Source organism: Dermacentor variabilis, chromosome 11 (genome assembly GCF_050947875.1).
Source record: "Dermacentor variabilis isolate Ectoservices chromosome 11, ASM5094787v1, whole genome shotgun sequence".
Taxonomy (NCBI): Eukaryota; Metazoa; Arthropoda; class Arachnida; order Ixodida; family Ixodidae; genus Dermacentor; species Dermacentor variabilis.
Window position 1 is genome coordinate 87,690,527 of NC_134578.1, and position 15,217 is coordinate 87,705,743.

Sequence of the window (15,217 nt, forward strand, 5' to 3'; positions counted from 1 at the left end):
GCACGTAGCGAAATGCATGTTGGCGCGGGTCACGCGCTTTCGCAGCACCAGACGGAACACCGCAGGCCGAAATGTCTAACGCCGGCGATCAGTGCTGAACGGAACTCGGCCGTCCGTGAGCTGCTACCCAAGCAGGCGTTGCACCTGCTCGGAGTGAACACCGGCGTCCGACACTGTTGCCTGCGGTATTCCGTCTGCTGCTGCATAGGCGCGGCGTACCGCCACGAAGCATTTCGGAGCGGGCTCGCCACACGTGGTCCAAACGACGGCACAGGGCCACCGCTGAATAGACCAAGTCACGTGCGCACGTGGTCCAATGGCGAATGGACCCGTCACCGCACGTCTTCATTTTTTCCTTTCGCTGATCACTCTTTGCAAAGCTTTTATACAGTCGTCCTAGCGAAAATGCTAGTTATCAGCAGTGTCTCCGAAGCCAGCAAACGCCTTCGAGAGCAGTTGCTACTTGCTGAAAGGAAATATGCACGCGACACACTCTGACAGTGAAGAAAATTTATTAGACACCAAATGTAAGAAATATATGTTAACTTTCGGGCCTAAAAAAGCAATTTCTGCTCCAGTAAAACAATTGTCTGGATTTTAAAAAAAGAACACTGTACATTGTAAGCATGCCAGTTACTAGTATTCTACACGTCCTAACACAATAAAAATTAGTACATAAACGAAATGCTAAGAAATCTTGTCTCGTTTTATACTGAACTCTGACTACAAATCCATGTGTTTGAGCTGTTACTTTGTACTGACACTCCACACTTTTGCAGAGGCTATATATTGCGCTTGCTTGACTAACAGTAAAACTTCATTTGGACCTAGTTGGTAGACAATTCTGAACTTAAACTTACAGCGCAAACACCTAAGACGGACCACAAAAGGCAGATACGACACACACTGGTGCCAACTTACAACTTCTTTATTTCTTCGTCGCCGATGCATATATAAACCCTAGACCACACAACCGCACAGATTACATTGCAGAGATCTACCAAATTATCACACATGCGAATGTAGGAAGTCAAATTCAGATGGGTGCAGGGGCAAAGATATGTCACTGATGCAATTATCACCTTGCATTTTTATGTAGTAGGCCTCTAAGGCAAGCCATGCATGCTCATTCTTGCTTTTGCCAAGAATCAACGTCCCATCAACTCATGTCTCACAATTGTTGCAAGGGTTTATCTGTATAAGGTGCACTCCTCTATCTACATTTTTGTTTACTTTTAGCGCATGTTCCCTGCATGGTCCGTAAAACACATAAGGTCATCTATCAACTCAAGAACCTTGCTTGCAGGCATAGTGTTCCTTTGGCGTTTTCTGCGCCGAACAAGCTTTTAAAGCTATGCTCCTGCGCCTGCGGAGAGAGCAGAGGATGCCAAATTCGGCATGGTGCTTCATACGTCTCGCGCGTCGTTGGCGTCGTTTATATCATTACACTCTCATGTGATAGGACCTAGCTTGGCTAGATAGGGCATTGCGTCAATGAGCGACTCAGAGAACATGCGCAAAAAGTAAACGAAAGTCTAAATGGAGGAGCGCACCTTGGTGCGCATATAAACTCTTGCAACAATTGAGAGGCACAATTTGATGGGACATCGATTCTTGACAAAAGCAAGAATGAGCAAGCGCGGCTTGCCTTGGAGGCCTACCACACAAAAAGGCAAGGCGATAATTGCATCAGTGAGATATCTGTCCCTGCACCCATCTGAATTTGACTTCTTACGATTGCGTATGTGATAATTTGGCAGATCTCTGTAATGTAATCTGAGTGCCTGCGCGGTTGTGTGGCCTAGGGTTTACATTGCACAGATGACGAAGAAATAAAGAAGTTCTTAGCGCCAGTGTGTGTCGTATCTTCCTCTTGTCGTCCTTCTTAGGTGTTTGTGCTGTAAGTTCAAGTTGCTTGATTAAGCCATTCCAAATTAACAGTGGCTTGTATAATGAGGCCGATCAGTGGTATTTTGTATGGACTAGACACAAATATGATAAGTGTCAAAGTACAAAATTAAGAAATTGGGACTCATCACACAAACAAGCTACATAATTTAGTGTAGTTATTGGGCTGTATTTTCGAACAAGCTATTAAAAATTATCGTATTTTACAAACCATAACTCACCTTCTGATTATTAGATATGCTGTATCTAGTAACCCTGGATTAATTTGGACAACCTGGGGTTCTTTAACATGCACCTAAGTCTAAGTACACGGGTACTTTTGCATTTCGCTCCCACTGAAATGCAGTCTTGTTTACGGCTAGATTTGCGAAAGTTCCAAACAGGATCCCCCCTATATTATTATAGTGGGCGCTCTTTAAATGGAGCCTCAAAGGGCCAGGGAAATCGGTTCCATTGAACAGGCGTTCTATTTACTGCGAGACATTGCAGAGAGCCAACCAACCATCAGGATGGTGTCTGGTTTAAGCGGCAGTTTCGCTTAAGCGATTTTCGTTTGTCGAGATTCCACTGTAGTTCATAATAGTGGACGAGTTGTGTTCTGCATGGACGCTTTAGCATGGCTACCACGTTTATTTGTCTAAGCAGCAGCATTTCACTGTATCCAGTGCGATATATAAAGCCAGCAATGTAACATGTTGCAAATGCAGCCACGAACAAGTATTTGATCATATCCAATAGCAGCATCTTTAGACGAAATTAGTCATGGTTTCTCATGTTTAAGTGCCTTGTTTTCCGATATCAAATCCTCCTTATCACATAGGCCTCCAATCATGTCATCCCCCGAGCTGAGGTCATTTGAGATTGCATTAAATTGCACTTCAAATAGCATATTGGTCTTATTTAAAAAGCACATGGCATCAAAGTCACCACCTAGATATAAAATTCGAGCTGCAACGCAGTAGCAGACATTCTGAGGTAGAAGCCTAACTATTATTTTGATTCGGGATGCATACTCAAAACACATCTATGCAATTGCAGACAGGGCTGATAGTATAGCAACCAGGACAGATTTAATGGACATAAAGGAGCGAAATTATGTGAGCTTCACATAATTATTCTCTCTGAGGAACCATACTGTCCAGTTATAAAATGGGGATCAAAAAATGTAATTGTATAGCAAACCTAGATTTCATTAAGTAAATAAAATACTGTTCATGCTACCTTCCAGGGTGCACACTACATTCCCTTTCTTTGAATGTGAATTTGTTTCCTTGCCATGGGTTGCCAAATGTATGGGTGTATTGTTGGTCGAGGGTGGTGGAACGTATATAGGTCTCAGGCTAGAGGAAATATTTCGACAAGGAGACTTGTCAGGTTGAACAACGAATGTCTCAGGCTGTAGGCATTTGGTTCCCTTGCAAAGATGTTGGCTCCAGCTTGAGACTTCCTTTGTTGGAGAACTGTTGATTGCTAATGTCGCCATTTTTTCATTTACCCTCGTCTTATTCAACCGATTGCTCCACGCAGGAGCTGCACTTTCTTTAAAAATAAAGATATTAATGAACTCAAAGGCTTTCTGCATGGCTGCGTCCCCAAGTGCAAATATTTGTTTTCAATGAATGACAGAGTTGGTACCTTTCTTGAGAATTCAATAGGAAGAAGAAGAAATTAAGCTAACAGACTGGCTGTGACGACAAGTAAACATCAATTGATGTGGAGTGCCATTGCTTCATTTCACACCAAGGTTGGGGCCAGCCGGACTTCTTCCTAAATTGAGAAAATTTTTCTAATGAACTACATATTAAGAGTATTCTCTTCATAATCTGTAAATTAAGAAATGGTTATTTGGTTATTCATATTTAGTTGGGAACAGCGCAAAGGACACGACGAAGTAAGGGTGTATAAAGTAATCACAGATTGTCCTGGCTCACAACAGATTTAATTTTAGAACAGACAAATAGTTTAGTGCTGTGGAATGCTTCCTAAAAGCCATAAAAACCAAAGCAGGAAGCATTTGTACAAAATAATGTATGTGCATGAAAAATGCACCTCATCATGAGTTTGGAGACATGTATGCCATTTACTTGTTAACAAAACATGTGTTACACTGAAATATTTCTCCTACAATTTGGCAATTCTGTGGGTTTTGATTATTGCTTGGGTCAGTTGCTTGCTGTTGTTACTGCTATTAGTGTACGGTGAAGTGTAATGTAGGTGGGCAAGTGCTACTGACAACTATGAACATCGGCGAATTTTGCTGCACCAGGATAATGCACGCATTGTCCTTCTGCAGCGAAACTTTCCAGTAAACATTCACAGTTGTCTGTAGCACTTTCCCATCTGTCTTGCCTCACACTGTTCCATCTATAGCGCTTCACCATACTGTAATATGGACCACCAACTGACACAAAATTCTACCCTTCTGAAGTTCGTACTGCTACTTCGCACACGTCACATTCAGGCCGTCAGCTGTACTGAGCCCAATGTGGTATAACTGCATGGACTGGCAGCTCCTGTCATGGATTTATTCTGGTGTAATGGCACCACAGAAGAAACAAAGACAATGACATGCAGGACACAAGCGCCTAACCTCAACTCTGGCTTTAATAAGAAAACAGACATCATATACGTAGTTGACTACGTACATATCTTAGTGACATGAAGCGACGTCATTAATTCAAAAATAAAATTCTTCGTGCAATGTAAGTGAGAATGACTGATGCATTTATCCTTTTCGTGCTAATATGCCAAAGCTTATTTATGTTATGTACATCTGCTCATATTTCTGGCTACAAGTTTAGAAGAACACAGGAACGAACCAATCTATTTTGCAGTGCATCACAATGTGCGGATGAGAGTTGTTGCACACAAACATCATTAGCCGCAATCTCAAATTCATGCAGTATGTGTCTATGCAATGCAAGCATGACTGGATGGGAATGGCCGACTGTACATAACCTCCGTTGCACAGTGCACCGCCTGCAAATTGTGCTGCACGCAACAAATTAATTTGTTTTCCTGGTGTTGTCTTTTTTTCTCATCAGAGCGAATCTCTCTTCACATGTTTATACAGAAAAAAAAATATTTGCCCGTAGAGACCAGCTACACAATTACCCATGAAAATCACAAATGCATATGAAACAACTGCAACCTCTTTTTTACTTCATCTCATTCATATTCAATCCATATTCATCCCTAATTTCGCTACGCAAAACATTGTTGTCTCAGGCCCTTGTTAGGAGAGTTTTGTGTTGTAATAAAAGGCAGAAGCCAAAAAGGTAAAAGGTTGGTTGTGGCTTGAAGCACAAAATGCATCTAGTGAGCTAGGCCGCAAGCGTTGTGTAGTCTGCTGCCATCATAAGGCCGTGCCTACATTGGACAGCTGGGATGCTCTATTATTGCGAAATCAGGGAGATTGAGGGAGTATGAGTCATCTGTGTGAAACAACCTTCCCTCACACAATGGTAAATACTGCAAAGAATGCGACTGCGGTCCTGTGTTCCATAAAACTTGCGTTGTAGCCAGGTATTACGACCTGGCAACATGCAAGGTAATTGTCGCTTGCAACATTTAAAAAGAATGACAAATCTATCAGTGATCCATTGGTTGCACAGCATAAAGAATTTCTTTACATATATCATCACATCATGTCTCCACCTGTTATTAAATATTGCCTGTTTCCTTATTTTAAAGCTTGAAGTGAGATCCGGTGCTTGTGTCATATGCGTACATATTTTTCTTCCTTTACTTTTTGTGGTGTCAATACACCAGAATTTGTATAATCAAATGGCCACACACTGCTTTTGTCCCGTTATAGTGGCGCTTGCAAAGCCTCGCAAACAGCAGCCTATTTGGCGAAACATGATTTTGTTCATGTGCTTTTGCAAAAAGAAAAGCTGCCCAGAAGGTAACAAGAATCAAGAGCATTAAGGTAAATCCACTGCAATGCTTTAGTTTTTTCCCTTTATTCCTTACACCTAAGTGGATAAGCCAGAGTGGGAATGTTACAGAAATTCACCAAATAAGTTGTTGAAATTATGCAAAAATGTTAGCGCAACTAAGTATAGATTTATGTGCAATAACAGACACCAGTCTCAGTTTCTTTCCTTCTGACACAAACAGTATATTTCATTCCTTTGGTATGAAGAAAAGCATATGTAGACCAGACAAGTCTATAGTTTAATGAGAGCCTTCATGATTAAGCACCACTATAATGTGACCATTAGGGTAGATACACTAAACAGTACAGATGACGGCTCGAATTTCACAAGTGCAGCATGTTAGCGAAAGCAGCAACCATTAACCCAGAAACTGATAAGATCCCAGAACATAACAACAAAAATAGAATAATGCGTCAGTGCCGCACCTCTTTTCTGAATTTGCAGGAAAGTGGCATGCTTGTTAACAAACCTACAACCACGGGACATTTGTATGTAACCACCGTCTGCCTCTTTATGTGCTTTCGTGCCTTTGACAAGGCATTACTGCATATTTAATTGCTTGTCTGTTGCAAAAACACACAAATTTTCAGTCAGTGACCAGTGCACCATGCCATTTATCTATGTGGTGAGACTCACTTTGTGTCCTTAGCACTGCTCTCGCCTGTTCAGAACTAAGAATCACAAAAAGATTTGTTCTACTTAAATCTACATGCCTGAACATGTGGGTTCTGCAGTTGAAATAGGGTAAATATAAGTAAAACGAATGATGTTTTCATAATCTAATTGTTTATTTGGGCACATAACCAGTCAGATCATTCGTACTAAAACAAGAAAACAAATTCAACACACTGGTTTATCCTTGTTGGTGCTCTATTGATTTTAGTACACACATTGAACAAACGACAGGCAGTGAGAAATACCAACAAACACTAACTTCCAGACAGCATTATTGGTCACATGTGCACATGATATAGCTACAACAACCTAAACGAAAGTACACAAAGAAAAAGTAAATTTTACCAGAAAAGAACAAGTCAAAACAAAGAAAACTGATAGCTAAGTCACAATTAAGGTGCAAATGATAGCTATAGTTTGGCAAGCACACGTTTAGTTATTTTGATCAGTCCCTCGATATCACAATTTCTTGTTTGACAGCAACACCGACAGGACATCTATGCATATCTCTATTGAACATGCTTTTTTGTGGTTATTCCTTTAGTACCTGCTTCGCCTGTACTGGCATTGCAGGGGGGTATACATTCTGTGTAGTGTAACTTACACTCAAATCGAGCACACAAAGCAGGTAGGGAATTACCTTTGAAACCTATGCAAACATTTGCAGGCGGAAAAACCTTGCAGTCCCTTTGGTCCAAGAAAAAAAACAATGTGAGGCATCACCTATAAGTAAAAGTAGATTGCGCAGGAAAGGTGTGCAGGCTGCAGATGTGCTCAGCTGCGCTCACAGCCATGCGCAGCGACGGCTGCACTAGAAAAGAACACAGGCACGGACTGGTCCCCTCTGGTGCCCCCTTAAAAGCTCAGTTTGTCATTTTCTGTTTCTGTAAAGGGGTAGTGCAAAAAGTGACTTTGCTTCATTCCTATGAAGAAATTTTGTACACATGGTTGAAAAATTATGAAACTAGAACGTTTGGTTACTTTTCACCCCTCTCAGTTGGAATATCGTACAAAAGCATAAGCAGCCATTTTTGCCTCGTTTCATCTAAGGTGTTTTTTCCATGCTGAAAGAAAGGCATGTGTTAAAGAATAAGCTTGGTTGCAACATGTAAAGGGATTGTGTAATGTCACAAGGGTTGCTTAAATCAAAATATATTTGTGATTTCTTTGCAACTGAAACACTCAAAAGGAAAATGACCTTTTACACAGACTGAATAAAAGCCACAGCACATGCACCCATACTAAGCCAGGGACTGTATCATGCTGATATGAGAAGACTTTCAAGACAACATGTTTCCTGGTTTGGTAATATTTTTAAAACAATGGTTAGCGCCTGGCCCCACGCCTTAAATCTAGAAGGAATAAAGTTCTTTTTAAGTTACTCTGTGTTCTTTCTTGAACCCAACAAAGTGCCTAGAAAAATAAGTCGTCTACATCTGTGGCAAGGTGTGAACAAGAAGCTCGCTTTAGCTGGCTGCAGTGCTCCCTTGATGAATATTCAGGCAGAAAATTGTTACCCCAATATGACTGTGCCCCCAAGAAAACCAAATGTGGTTGACTACATCAATGCACGTGGAAAAATCTTCAGTCCATGCTTGCTGGCACCCTGTGTCTCTATTGGCCTCTAGAATTGTGGCTCCCACGTTCTGGAATCTTTCCCTGGCATAGAAAACAACATTGTGTGATACCCGCTGTGAAGTTTTAATCAGTTTAATCATGACAGCAGTTTAATCACAGTTACTTCCAAGTGTTTAGATGTTTTAAGCATTGCTTGTGGGCATCTTGGCTGCAAAATAACCTAGACATTACATCCCAGTCTGGTGTGTAGTGTGTTGTAACAAAGGCTTTTATTGGAGCAACTTGATGCTCTTACATTGGTTATTCAGTTGGCGTGATCTTTCGCAAAAGAGCTATAGGCAATTTTGCTGCGTAACTATAGTGTTTTTATAGCATTTGTCGTGGGCAGTGCGGCTTGCCCCTTTTGCCTGAGTTCTTGCTGAACAACGATTTATTATCGGTCTGTTATATGTGGAACTTGAACAGCTTATATTTTTGTGTCCCCAATCCACACTTCTGCTGCACTTCTGCCAGCATCTCTATACAGGGTGCTTTGACTGATGTCATACCAAGTGAGCACGCTACAAACTTTGTGCGCATCGTTGTCATGGTTCTTTCGATGACCATATTTCATTTTCAGTGACTTTATCAACTAAGTATCTAATGGCAGCTTGAACATGGGTACTCATGAGAACTCGCAACAGGCTTGGTCAAATACGTTCAGCACTGCAGCACTGAGTAGTGAACCATGCTGTAAGAGTTGGCAACTAAATTGCCGCCTTGTGATTGGAACCTCTCAACCTTACAATCAAGGCTTCAATTGCTCAGCCAGCGAGCTGCAGCAAAGGTGTGAACTATAGTCATCTGATTTCACATTCTATGTTATAGCGCTAGCAGCTGATCCCTCCAGTGGTGGCCCCCAACGCCAACAGGCCTCCCTTTCTGTGCACGTGCTTGTGTAGGACTAGGCAGATGGTGCCAATTTGTTCTTCAGCATTAACACTATGCTCACGCTGTATCGGGAACACATTTTCTTACTCAGTGCGATAGCCCTCGAACCTACATAATTGCCACCAAGATTCCTTTGCCCACCAACCTTTCCTTTGCCATGTCATTTGCTTCTGCCTTGATGGCATGCAGCAACTTAAGCTAGGTGAAGCAATGATGGTGTTTGAGTACCCACAGAGCCTTGCACTTTTCCAACCTGAACATAGCTTCATTGAAAGCTGACATGATTTGGTGTCAGCAGACAGATCAGTTAAAAAAGAACCCTCATAAATTTATTTCAAGGTCATTCTAACCTTGTCAATATTCCCGTGCCTTTTGATGAGTTATTCAGCATTGTCCAAAGCAAGTTGGCTCTTAAAAACCAAAATAACAACTTTGCGAGGCCAGCTACTAGGCTACCACTGTCTCTTCAGCCAGCCTGAAGTGTCTCGCTGCCTCGAAAGCAAGAGTACAAAAAAATGACAAAACGTGTGGCAGAAAAGATGTTCATGGAAATCCATATGTTTATGGACTGTTACACTAACTGAAAAAGATGGTGGCTTCCCAATACAGTCTTGATGTATGCAGTTGTTTCAGTCACGAATAAACTGCCAGTTGCCCAGTCCTGCACAAGCACAGTGTACAGATGCTTATGGATTAAAATTTGTTGTGTGTGCATGTGGCGCAGTGTACCACATTTCATTTTCCTGAGGCTGCAGTACACTGGGAAGACTGGTTGCTACTTCAATAGCAGGCATTTAGAGTATTGCAGCCCTTTGTTCACATTTTGCTTCAGATCGTATCAAATGCGAATGCGAACTGTTTTGCAGGACACGTCAGTTCAGTTCAATCAATTAGACAGAGTAACCAAAGAAATAGTTTAGGCCTCCAAAATGTCTTAATACAGTACCTAGTACAGGTTTTCGCCTGATGTTTTGGCTTCTACGGTATAATGCTGTGTATAAGGCTAGCTAGGTACTGGTGGTTCGATGTGCACACTCTCTTGTGTTGCTATAATGACAACTTGTAACAAAGATTTTCCTTCCTAACAAACGTTTGGATACAGTGCCTGTGAACTCATCTTTTAACCTGTTTTTAATTCGATCTGTGCATTTACGTTGAATGTAAACTACAAAATATCAGTACTGAGAATCACAAAAGAACACACCTGCGTAACAATTCTGCCGAGATCGTTGGAGTGGTCAGCCACAGGATGCAATGCAGGTAAAAAGGCATCCTGAGTTAAAGCAAAATAACAGTCGTTCTAAAATGCGGATCAAAAATTTTATTCTGTGAGGCTTTTGGCAAGTACACTAATTACCACATTTGTATTTAAATAGTTTTGCATAATAGCTGGGCAAGGTTAACGTCTCGCCCTGTGAGTGTCAGCCAGTGCTACTCATGGCAATGGTGGCTAATATGACACATCCTTTCAAATGGAACTTTTGTTGTTTACATTAATTCAAAACAACTTTGGTTCACATATTACATGACACCTGTGGTTATAAGAATGTGTTGCATGCAACACCAATGCCACGAGGGGCACTGCCTAACACTTCCAGGTCCAGACTTAGTACACAAACAATACAAATGTGCAGCAAAGTGAACAGATGGATAGCTGCTGCTATATCTCAAAGACTGCATCCATCATGAAGATGTGAATGCAGCTCCTATGAGGAGCGAGTTGCCCTTTGGTGCACTTCTCTTCCTTTTTTGACTTCATTGCATGCTGGTGTCATATGGTAATAATGAACAAAAATTAAGCACCTCAGTTCCCATTCTTGTTTTACTACATGCTGTAATATCATCCAAATGTGCTTAGGACTTTGAAGGTTGTACTTTATCCATTTTGTCTTAACAATATTTTTCGCTTGGCTTCTCTACACCTTAATGTAGTGCAAATTCTAGACAATGCTTACAAAAAAACCTACTCCACACAATAACAACTTCAATTAACATTACAGTCTATGGCTTCGAGATGTGTACATACATACTTTATACATGGTTACAATGAAAATATAAGTAACTATTCTAATACGCACACTTAGCATACTGCATAACAGTCACCTGGTTCCAAGATGGTTTTTTTGTTATCACACATAGGACGGCCACAACTATAAATTTATTTCTGGCAGTGACTTAAGTCACGGCCAAAACCTTCATAGTGCAATCAGTGAAAATTTTCGAATTTAAAGCAGTTTGACAAACAGGGCAAATAGTTTTAAAGTGTTAAATATAGAACAGTTATGAAATATGGCGGTAGAAGGCCATGCACCTGAAACATAGGTACTGTTTATCATATAAGCACATTCTTATATTTTTGTTTACTTTCCTAGGGATTGCATCAAACAGTTTGCTTACGTGTAAATTTTGCTACATGGCTGTATCGTATTAGCCCTTATCTTTTCACATTTGGCTTACTGCAGCTTTATGCACATGCAAATGGGCCACTACTACCTTCAGCTGAAGGTCAAACACTATGCTGTCCAACATACATGCATTTTACAACACCGAACAGTAGACATAGAGAATGAGCAACTTTTAAAAACTGCCGTTCTTTGGACACACATTGATATATATCTGGAAAACAAAGATTTTTGCTAGAATAATAACTTAATCTAACTGGTACTGAGCATAATGCATCACGCAAGAAACTTGCATTTACTTGACACTGCTATGAACACTGCGGCCTCTGCGGCTTCTCCACAATCTGGCACAATGTGCTCAAGCTGCCTGTATACCCTGGAAGTTGTTTATGATACTTTAAGAAGGTCAGCAAACATGAGAAGGGCCTAGAATGAAGGTCAGAGAAGCAAATGAAATTTTTAGCCATTCCTCTCTATGTTGCTATGAATATGAAGGTGCCAGCAAATGATGTATTTGAACTGTGTTTTTAATCGTGCAATACTAGAGAGCACATTTTGCACCAATAATGTGATAGAGAAGAATGACAGAAACCAACCTAATGAATATTTTTCTAAACTTGCAAGAGGTTCTCGCCATTATGTTGATGCGCACACCTGAATTCCCTCTACTGTGAAGTCTTGTTTCAGTTTATTTTATTGTCACATTGTAATTTACATCATACACTTGTCATGAAATACATCACGTTGGGCTCCTTCAGTATTTTTTTTTCTTACTGGAACACACATGCCTATACAGGGCAAGCACTCAAATACATGCAAAACTACCACGGGACTGGCCACTCGAGGTCAACATGTTTGGACAGCGCAAAAGACGAGGAGTGAAGGAAGAACACAACACAGGCGCTGTCACACACACACACAATCAAGGAACTCTGCGGGATTCTCAGGCGTCTTTCATGCTCCTAAAACACATTATGTAGCACATGTTGAGCCACAGAAAGCTCTACTAGAAAATTTTCTCATGGCTTTACAATTTTATAATTGAGACTTTTATCTAATTATAATATTGAGTTGATTAATTGATAAGGACTAATTAGGTAATTAGGCAAAATGCAGAAAATCCAAGTATTTCCAAGAGACAGGAAACAACATGACCTAGGTTCTGTGCAGCTAGGTGGCATATGCATATTTTTTAAAGTTTGCTAAGATTGCGTGGGATAACCTGCATACGTCGCATGGAACAGGTGCCACAGCAATCACTCTAAGTGATGCCGTTAAACTAGCCATTGCGCTTAAAACATACTAGGTTAAATAAAAGTAAACTCTAGGTAAGAGCATGCCAAGGCCTCTATTGATGAAAAGGGAAACTGATTGGAGGCGTCTGATCTCCGGTTATGAAGCTGCTTCATCCTCACAGCTGGCAATGAAACGGCCGCAGCCGTAGTCCTGAAATAACGGAGAAAAATTTGACACTGCAATGACCACATAGAACGCCAAAAAGCTCGTCGCAAGTTTATCTTGGAGAACATCTGCTGCTACATTAGGTTTTGTATATTGGTCAGCTTATTTTTAAACTAAGCTTGCCAAAATTTTATATCTTAATGGCTTTGCTCTTCACAAACTAAAGCTTTTGCCCAACTCATGCACTTATGCACTACTTAAGCTATGAGATGTTTACTGATCCCTTACAACGAATGGCTTCTAACACAAATTATTTCACACATAACTCATGGTGCATAACTCATGACTGTTACTGACATTGAATACCACGGTAGTACCTCTTTATAATGGACAATGGCGGACTTCAGGCACATTTTTCTCACAGATAAGGCTGATCGGTCTGCCTTTTTTTCCACCAGTGGCAGAAATTTTGTTTTTCATACTCGTGCACTATAGGATGACGCTCTGATGTGTGATATGAACCTGAGTTGAAAAGCGCAACATTTTTGCGTGAATTCGGCACCTAAAATTCAAAATTGAATATCTGTACCCAATAGGCAATGGCACAGCAGCAAAGCAATTAAACATTAAACAAGTCCAGGTTTCCAGTGCACAGCGCCAGCTGTTGAATAACAACATTGCACAAGCATCTACTGAATATATATAGCGCAGTATGTACACGGCAGGCGTAGTGGCGGCCTCCAGCAAAGAACACAGCCATGGAGCGACGCGCCCGTATGACGTATCACTGGCAATGCGATCGCGTAAATTGATATATCTCGTCACGACACGGGCACCGTATTCTACCCGCCGAGGTGCCGGCGCCACTGGTACTCTCCAGCTCCGGCCGCCGAGGTTCAAGTGACGGCGTATCCAGTAATCTGAACCCAAGCAGGACACCTGTTACCGCCAAGCAGTACGCTAACTATAAAGAGTTTCTTATATTCTGACCGGCAACTCATGCGGCGTTGACCCGTAGAGCCGTTGGAAGCTCACCACACGCTTTTAATACCACAAACGCGCCGCCGACATTTCACGCCCGTAGATCAAAGTCGATGGGTGCAGGCTCTACATGCTACGTGCCGCAGTCGCGCACTGCCTGCACAATCAGCGACGTGGGCGCGAAGAGACACAGACGATAGCACGGAGCGTACTGGCAAATCTGCACAATACGCGCTAAGTGGGCAACCTACTGCACACAATCGCACGAGCTAGGGGATTGGCGCCACGTACGGGCCAGCTAGCAGATACCGCGCACAAAGAAGCGCCGCCGGTTCAAGCTCTATCGATCGCTGTACAAACGCTCACACACGCGCACCGCAGTAAACCCTTAACGAGCCGCCACATTTTTAGGCCGCGGTTAGGCGGCGAAGCTTACCTCACCTCGCACTGCACGTAACTATTATGGTCGTGGCTTGCGCTTCGGGGAACATGTCGAATGCTCACATCATCCTAATTAAAGACGCGGCAGAGTCCCTCATCATGTAAAATCCAAATTTTTAAATACACTCGCTTGAGTCTAAGCACTCAAGTCGCCTCGATTACGACAGAACTCGAAGAAACACGACGATCGTGCAAAATGGTTCTGGACGGCCAACTGTCGCACCAAGTTGTGCTGAGACCTTCAATAAGTAATATCAGCGCGTCTCCTCACCTAGAACACATGCACACTCATAGAACGTGTAATAATTGTTCAAAGTCACTTACCGTGGAGTCTTGGTGGTTCAAAGCTGTGAGAAACATCAACCACGGTAGAAGAATGAGCTGTCGCTGGCAAATGGCTGCTTTTCGCGGCTTTCAACGCGCGCGCTCGCGCTCGGAAGGCTTGTGTTCCTCCGCGCGTAGATCTGACTTTCAGCGTCCTCTACAGCGCCAAGGCGCGGCTACTCCGAACAGAAAAACAATGCCGACAAACTCTGCGCGGGATATTTCGAATCTGACTGCAGAAATAATCCAACTGAAACTTTCGCTGCGGCTGACTGCCTTGTTGGTCACGGCTTAGTTCTTTTCTCTATTTGGCTCACCTCGGATATGGGTGTTTTTCAACACTCCCAATTTCCCGTACGCCACCGCTATTCCTTTAAAACGCCCATTTTACAACCGCAATGCTCCTTCAAATGGGGTCGGGGGTACAATAATGGTTCTAGCTTATTTTAATTCTCGACGGAGTACTCATTTTAAGCTAAGGAGGAAAAATGGCATATCAACTGTTAAAACGCCCATATGGGCTCATTTGTGTTTACAGTGATCGGGTTTAGTCGTATGTAACTTGTTATTTACGCAAGAGTTCCATTCTTGTTGCCACTCTGATACTAGGGCCTTACGGACCGCTCGGATGCTGTT